Consider the following 9,113-nt stretch of genomic DNA (forward strand, 5'->3'; position numbering starts at 1 on the left):
ATCTCGTTGAGTACCCTGTATAGGATGAAGGTTACGCCAAGAGTCAGGGCGGGACCAATGACAGTGGAGATGCCCCGTGCAGTGTCGGCAGCAGTCCAGGCTAGGACCGCAGATGACTGGTTCAGAACGGGCTGTCGAGGCTGTGCTTGGAGGGCTGTGTCGACAGGAGTAATGTCAATGTGTTGGGTGGTACCTTTCAGTACTTGGTCCAGCAGGTTGGCACGGGTGGCGGTGTCATGCTGGTCGTAGGTCAGCATAGCTGAGCGCACAGGAGTGTTGACGAGCCATCTGTTACCCACAATCTCTGCTTGCGTTTCTGTGACTTGTGTACGAGGCTTGGCTTCGGCAGGGCAGCGCGTATCGCTGACCCAGGGTTGCAGCTCGCAGATTCCTTCAGAGTTGTGTCTGAGGAAGGGTTTGCTAAGGCAGAGATAATGAATGTCTTTGGTTAAAGTACACATGTGCATGTTTGGGGCCAGGTACAGCTGTGTGTTGCTGTCGTGGTAGGCCACCACATTTGGAATGTGTGTTTTGGTGTGGGTGTTGCTCTTCCACATCCTGACACTGACAATGTCTTTAGGTCTGTAGACTTGGCTTGACTCGCTGATGAGTTGGTTCAGGAGCACGTTCACTTCTCTCTGTTTGGGGTTTGCGTGCCGTAGGAAGGCGCTATCCAGAGAGTTGGCCAGGTGCATTCGTAGCAGGTCAGCTGGCATGGTGATGGTGTAAGACAGCACAGTTAACACAAGGCTTAAGGGTATCATGTATGGTGGGGTTTTACTCGTGGTTAGGCTGTCTTTGGAGGAGCTAACCTCCCACAGCATGTCTGTTGTTACCGCTGTAGGCAGCTGAGTCTGGGTAAAGTTCTTCTGGAAGACAGTAAACAGTGGTTTCAAGGAGTTTACAGTCTGGTTCGCTGCATTGACACTGGACATAACAATGTTAAACATTCTGGCGGCAGCAGCGGCTCTAAGCAAAGCTCCCGGGCACTGTTTGGAGCGGTGGTGGTGTCCACCTAACTCCATTTGTGTAACCGTCACTTTCTCATGTTGGCTGAACAGGTGTTTGACATTGGCCTCAGTGTGAGTGAGGGAGTCCTCTCTCCATCGGAACCTTGTACAGCTGTATTCGGTTACAGTGCTGGGGTAGTGTGCCCTGTCATCGGTAGTCAGGAGTCTCAGCGGTTTTCTCGGTGGCAGCTGTCCTCTCTTTGGCTGACAGCACGGCACGGCAAACCACAGCAGCATCCTGGTACAGATAATAGGGAGAGAGAGAGAGAGAAAGGGGAGAAAGAAACAAACAAGGCCTGTCTTTGGTTGGACAGGACAGTCTCTTTGCTTCGTGGGCAGCGACTGGGTTTAGCTCGCCCTCGCCCATGTTTTGCCACATCTTGCTGCTGGCATGACGCTTGCCTCAGTGTTGTGTCAGTGGCTCTGGTGCTGCGTGGTGCAGCACATGCTGCGTCATGGAAATATATTGGCAGTATCCCCCTTTTGCTCCGTGGCATTACACGCCCTGGCATTGTGATGTCAGACGGTGCACAACCCACAATATTGTTCTGTGCACGCAGCATGGTTTGTGTATCATGCAGTGGTCTGGGGCTTTGGTTGTCAGTGACTGTAGACTGGTTGCCAGGGTGGATGGAGGGGTCTGAGAGGTGGTAAAACAAAGTCATTATCAAGGTTTCAGAAGCCCGCATGTCCGCTATGTTGGTCTGTGTAGACAACGGAGCCTGCGTAAGCGATTCTGAGGTAGGCAGTTTAGCTAGTAAAGTTCTTGTGCTGTGTGTAATCACTTCAACCTTGAATGTGGGTGGGTGGGTTGGGAGTGACCACAGAATGTTGTTTAGTGTGCCAGTTTTGGCAAGGGTGTCAGTGTGATCTTTAAAGTCCTCGTCTAGACTTGGTAACTTTGAGTGTCCTTTTTCTTTCTTCCAGTACACGATCACATTGTGTGTTTTTGTGATGTTATCACATTGCTGGAACAGGTGTTGGTGTTTGACATGCTTGTTTGCAAGTGTGAGTCCGAGTTCCACACATTCAGGTGAGGATTGGAAGAAACCCAGCGTGTGGTGTAAGGTTTGACCACCTTGCAGGTTGAGCCGAACAGCGACCCCTTTGGTGTAAGCTGGTACCACCGTACCCTGTTTGTTGACCAAGGTACAGAGGCTTGAACTTGGGCCTGTTGTTAGGGCGTTGTACTCATGGCTGGCTGCTGGGGTTCCCGTGACCTCTGTGACCTGACCGTCTGGCTCTGTGGGAGTTCCCGTGACCTCTGCGACCTGACAGTCTGGCTCTAGCAACCTGTGTGGCTGGAGAGAAAGAGGTTCTCGCACTTGAGCAAAGTCTTTTAGCTGTTTGAAGTTCAGAAAAGGGTCAAAGTGTTCTAGCAGGTCTATGTCGATGAGCAATGTATGAGTGTTCATTGGTGGGACATACATGGGATGTATTAGACTCATCGGAACGGATGTCAGGTGAATGGAAACAACCTGTTCAAACTGGATGTCATCCTGTCTGTACACCTGTACATTCAGTTCATAAGTTTGAGGTGTAAGAGTTCGATCTTGTCTCTTAGCTTCAAATTGGAGTCTTTTGAAAAGGTAAGATGAGATCACCGTCAGGTTTAATCCTGTGTCGATCAGGTCTTCCCTGTTGACTCCTTTTCGACCCACCCCCTTTTTGACAGGGCTGCCCAGGAATGTTGGCATCAGGGCAGGTGGGACGATCGGTGGTTGGTGGTCTTGTGTAGCTCGCTGCGAAGGCAGGTAGTCGAAACAGCATTTTCTGGTACCTTGTGTTTGTGGTACCTGGCGTGAGGACCTGTGCTGTCTCGTTCAGGGTGTGCAGGTGTTGACTGTGGAGCTTGGGTGTTGCTGTCACCTTGTGCTGTGACAGTTAGCTCTGTGGTCTGTAGATGACGGGCAGTGTTCTGGGTGCTTGGCTCATCTTCCTTGTGAGTTTTCATGTGAAGAAGCACTTTCAGCACCCTCAGGATCTCTGCTGTCTCAGACGTGGCTGCACCGTGTTGCCCTCTGCTGGCTTGGAACGGTATTGACTCTCTGTAAAAATGTCTGTGACTGTGGTGTTGTAGGGCGCCATCTAGGGTTAACTCCAAGCAGTGCTCAGAGACAGAGACTTTGGGGTATTTCACAGTCTTTTCACAAATCGTCTTTTGCTTGGTGCAAGCTTTGTGGGCTAAGTTCCGTAACTCTTGTGTAGTCCTGTTACGGGGACACGCTGGGACTCTGAGATGAAAACTCCAACTAGCATGTAGGTTTAGGAGGAACAGAGTTTTTAAGTTGAAATCCTGTTCCATACCTGGTTCGTTGCATGCTCCGAAGTAGGTGTTTCGTAGCTGACTACAGAAAGTCTGTGGGTTTTCAAATCGGCCCTGTTTGAGGTCCATAGCAATAAGGAGCCCATGGTCTGAGTTTGGATCAGAGAATTCAAGAATCAAAGTCTGTAGCAGTTGCTGGTAGTACGCTTTGACAGTCTCTGGTTGACGATCCAGAAAGCAATGCACATCACGGCTGGCCGTGATTTTTAACAGGTACAATGTGTTCACATCTGTCACGTTGGCGACAGTTTGCAAATGAAAGTCAATGGCTTGTAAAGAAGCATGAACATCATGTCCTCCTGCAGGATCTGGAATGAATGTAGAGATGCTTCTGGCTAGCTTGTGAAGTTCTCTGTGAGCAGTGCAGGGTTTGGTGACATGCGTTCTCTGGAAGGGTTCTCTTCCCTCCGTTGTTGACAGATGTTCTTGTAAGCTGGGTTCTTGGTTACACCCCCTTTTCCAGCTCTGGGTTCTTGGCTGAAAGGGTTGGAGTGGCGGCCCGGGAGAAATTTTGTGGTGTGCGTTTCTCCGATCCAGCCACTCTGAAATCTGTGAGATTGTCTCATTTCTGTGTGAACAGTGTAAAGTTCATCTTGGAGCTTGTCTCTCTGCAGAGTAAGCTTGTTGAATTTAGCTTGGGCCGCTTGCAAGTGTGTTTTGCAGGCCCAGGTTTTATAGTCTTTTTTTTTTTTTAGTTCAGTCTCTGCTCTTTTTAGGAGAGCGTCGCCTTGCTGGAGTTTTTTTGTTGAGTTCTTTTCTGGCTTCTCTCTCCAGATGTTCTCTTTGATCTGTGTCGAGGCGAAGATCTTGCAGGGCATTGTGAAGTCTTTCAACTCCTTTCTGTAGCTCTGGATCTGTGTCGTCCTCTTTCTCGCGCTGGTTCTGGGTCTCGAGGAGAAGCTGATCAAGATGACTCTGGGTTGGGGCCTGGTCCTTCCAGGCCTCCTCCGCGATGTTGCTCCGTTCACTGAGCGGTGCCTGGGCGACGAGAATGGGAACTAGGCTTTCGAAGATCCTGGCGAGTTCTCTGTAGTAGTCGCTTTGGTTTGGATCGCGTGCCATCAGTTCATCTAGCTCGGTGTCTAGTTGCTCTGGGTGCTGCAGGTTACTGGCGTCCTTGGGCAGGAAGGGGGTCATCACTGCTTTCAACCATGTCGAGAGGTGGCCCCCGTGGACTGCTGGACTGGATGCCTGGAACATCCTGATTCTCTGTCGGCGAGAGAAACACAGCACACACACACAAAAAGACCAATGCAAGTTCGTTCTACGTTTAACGAGCTATATTCATACGGGCTGTGCCGTTTATGAGAATTTTGGGCTAACTGATGCAAACAGTCAGCCAGTTAAGTAGCCAATTAACTTGGGTCAACGAAGGACCTGAAATGGAGATTTGACAGGCAGTAGCCTAGCGGGTCGTGTGATGACACCGGCTGCTGGTGGTCGCTCTACTATTTAACTTCGTTGGTGGCTCCCAGGTTACTGTCTCTATGTGAAATGAAAGAAACAAATCACAACAGAACAGAGGGTAGAAAAGATCAAAGTGAAACAACACTTGAAATGAGATGAAAACAATAGAAACACAATGTGTTAGTGGGAATAAGGAGGCCTAAGCCTACTGCTAGGTTTTAAGATAGGGCCAACAGGTGATTGGGCTATCTGGGTAGGAAACCTAGAAATATGGTGTGGCTTAAAGAAGCAAAAGGGTCAGAACACTTAAAATATATCCGGGGGAATATCTAATATTCTGTGGCTTATAATAAGTGGATAGGTTTTATCACTTTTGGTTCACCTGGTTGAATTGAAATCATTCAGGTGGGAACCAGTGGCTTGGTCAACCTCTCCGGTGCTCCCCAAACACTGAACCGCAGTGTCCCCGGTCCTCCGTTACTCTGGCGTGTCGCAGGACAGCACGGCTTGTGACTTTTAGCACAACCTTTGGAGTGCCAAAATTGCTGATGTCTCTTGAGACAAGAGGGACCGAGTTTCACTCGCAGCCAGTATCGGTAACACCGGTCGGGCAGCCTTGCTCACTGGAAACCTGAGATGACTGTCCAATCACCGAGGGAGTTCTACAATCAAATACACAAAGGATGAACAAAGGACACTTAAAGTTAATTAAGGTTTGGTTTGTTTAACATCAATTGAGTAACTATATGTAGAGAGGAAAGGTAACAGCTTTACCTAATCATGATAAAACAAAACAAATGAATTATGATAATAATGGTAATTATCAAAATAACCTAAGTCAAAAGAGAGAAGAAAAATAATAACATCAAATTAAAAGACAGGAATGAAACAAGGGAGAAGGAGTAGCTGGTTTTCACCACAAGGGGGGGGGGGGAGTACTGCTTCTCTGTCTTTAACCTGCTGAGCAGAAACTTAATTCAAATTAAAAATTCAAAACTGGTTTAAATCAAAATTTAAAATAAGCATGTATGAATTAAAAGGAAAAACTGAATAATATCCTATAATAACCATTGATAGCTTGTAAGTTATCATTAATGATCATGAAATTAATCAAACAGTGTGAGATTAATCGAAGAGGGTAAAATTGGACATGCAATTCAAACAGAATGGAAAAGACAGAGGTATGTTAGTCGATTTAACAGGAGACTGCCACTAGATGGCTTACCTTCTAAGTGGGTCAATCAGTGGTTGACTTGACACATCTAGATTTCCACTATTAACAATTACATTTTAATTCAAATCATGTTTGAACTAAACTCAAAGTAAATGTAAACAGTCAAAGGCAGGGAACATTCTTTTGTTTCCCTGTAATAATATTCGCACGAGCAAGAGTGTAAATGCAAATAATTATGGAGAATTTAGACATCCAATTCAAATATACATCACAGGGGATTATAAATTAGCAATCAGAGCGCATTATCTGAAATGGCCACAGGTTGGCAGCTTTGCACTCACGCAAGCTGGAATCAGAAAGCAGGGTGTACCCTGAAATTTCTAACCCACGCCTTCCCTCTGGTGTTTAGATAGAGGAATTACAGTTTCAATATGACTTAGAAATTATCTGATCGTTTGTCAGGCTGATTTTCTGCATCAAAAATCACAAGTAACAAACCAAAGGTTTTAATCTCTGAGGTGCTATATTAACATAGGTTGAAGAAGGATCCGTTCACTTCCAAAACACAACTGTAATAAAAACAGGAATTTTCCAACTGTTGACTCCAATAAACATTTATCAAAATAGCACTTATGATTTAAATGTTTTAGGTTTAAAAATCGGGTAGCTAAGCCAATTTTAGACCAGGAGTTTTTATCGTTTTATTTTTGAATATTATTGTGGTTTACCACGAATTCAATAACGATATTTAATAACAAGGCCTTTTTACTGAATCAGAGGAACATCGCTCATGTTCAGATTTACATGTTGCAACTAATAAAAGATTTCTTCATCTTTTAATTATTCATATTAAAATGTTTTCACTGTAAAAAGATTTTGGTCTTTCTTAACAGGATACTTTTAACATTATACTGCAGTTTACTTTCATCAAAAATAACAGTGACTGTACTGTTAAGTTTCTACAAATACCTAGCGCGCTGACTGACCAGCTTTTTGCCTCAGTCAGTTGAGTGAGTTCGCGTCTTGCGACTTATCTCACAAGTAACGTTACATAATTTCATAGCGCACGTGCAGAAATTATTAAAAACCATATACACAGATTGATTGCTCACAAAACGAAGTTTGAAATAGCCGCGTTCCTCCACCAAAATATAACAACAATGAGTTTTACATAGTAATTAACTCAAATGATATATAGGGAATTTGAATAATTAATCAAGAATTTGATTAATATATATCTCAGATGACAGTTACATTTAATTTTATTGATTATGAAAAATAGCTCAATTGCCAATACCAATACTAATCACAGGGCACTGTAATTTACTCATTAATATGTCAGTATTACATTCTTCATATCAATTATTGTGATCTCTTACTGTAAATTACTGCAGATCAAACCGGGGTATGTCCAGCACACCACTGTAGACCTATCAATTTTCAATAAAGTTATCACGCCTTATAATTCAAGGAAAAGTATTCTCTGGCCATGAAAATATTATCCTATCCTTATGATAAATTTAGTTTCTAAATTTAGAGCTTGTAGCTAAAGACCAAAACATTTCAGTGACTCGTAATGTGAGTGGGGTGGAGTCCAAAGCCAATCATTTTATATATGGGTTTTTAATAATTCAACTAGTAATACATCAAACTACAAATCACACAGAGTAAATATGCGTACGAAAATACAGACAATAAACATTTACAAGACATAACGGAATCCAAATAAAAGAGAGAGAGAGAGAGAGAGAGAGAGAGCGAGAGAGAGAGAGAAGTGTAGAAAGCGAGAGAGATCACAGAATGAGCTCAGGTATGAAAATCAGTCAGTAAACCTTAGTGGAACCAACAACAAATCAGATCATAATAACACTTTAAACCAGCATTTAAATCTCCATAGAGAAAGTGATACTTGCAGAAGTGTCCCATGTGAGTGTGGCGTGAGATCGGCGTCGAGCTTGTGAGCTTTGCGCGTTGAAACAGCCATGTGCCATGAAACGGAGGCCATGTGACGCACGTGCACGCTGCGCTTGGCGTGAGCGTGGAGCACGTGGTCCTTTGTTCTGTCCTCGCGCGGTATTTGAAAGGTTCAACAAACATTGTTCCAGAGTTCGTCTTCCTTGCGTGGAGAGGCGAATAGTTTAATAAACTTAGTAAAGAAAAGAAAAGAAAACGAACGAAACGAAAGCTTCCAAAGGAGCCATTAAAATGGCTTTTTCTCTCAGCCCCTGTGCTGAGGGGGTTCGCGCTATGAGCGCGGCCTATGGCCGCGCGGAAGCAACGTTGGAGAGCAGCGTGTCCGAGAACGGAGAAGAGAAAGAAGAGCAAAAAGAGGAGGTGGACCTTGTTTGGTCAATTCTTATAGCTTGAAATAGTTCACGCCCATTTTCGAGGGAGCATCCAATGAATGTCCGCGATCTGAAGCGGAGGGAAAGTTCCTTTGTCTCGGTTGAGACAACCCCCTGATGATTTAGGGCTTGTCCGATTTCATCAGGAATATTAAAGCAAGTTCATTATTCCAGATTAAATACATTTTTCATTACTTTGCTTTAGATAAGTGGGTCTGTCAAAGCATGACGATTAGAACAAGACTAGACATAATATATAAATGACCAAAGATCTAATTTTTAGATCGAATTACACATTTAAAGATTTGTTTAACACATGATAACACTGCAGATGTTGGGAAACATCTAAATGTACCAAAAGGGAATACGTAATACATTTATAAAACATGAAAACAGAAAGTTAATGAATACATTCCATAGAATGCATTGTTCAAAAGAAGCCAGTGACTTGGCTTCTCTCCTGTCCTGTGTGGTCGTAACTTTTACAACCTGCAAAAGTGGGGGTTGCAGAAACATGGCTTTCTTTGAGAAGGTTAAAGTGAGGAAAGACATTTCCTAAAGTATAAGCTTGCAACTTATACTCTTCACATAACAAGGATTAACCATTTTATGCAATCCATAAACATAATTAAAATACATATTAATAATAAAATGAAAGTAAGGAACTTATACGAAAGTTCCTTTGTCTCCAGTGTTGGAAGAATTTGGGTTGGGGGTTTTCGTTTCTTCTTTGAAGCTCGCATGGGCATCGTAAATAGTTTAAGTCCAGCCAGGCTGGCATTTAGTACCAACAGTCTGAATTTATAAAACAGAATTTAACCCATGAATCGCTGACCTGCATATCTGTTACA

Source organism: Carassius auratus, chromosome 2, assembly GCF_003368295.1.
Source record: "Carassius auratus strain Wakin chromosome 2, ASM336829v1, whole genome shotgun sequence".
Lineage (NCBI taxonomy): Eukaryota > Metazoa > Chordata > Actinopteri > Cypriniformes > Cyprinidae > Carassius > Carassius auratus.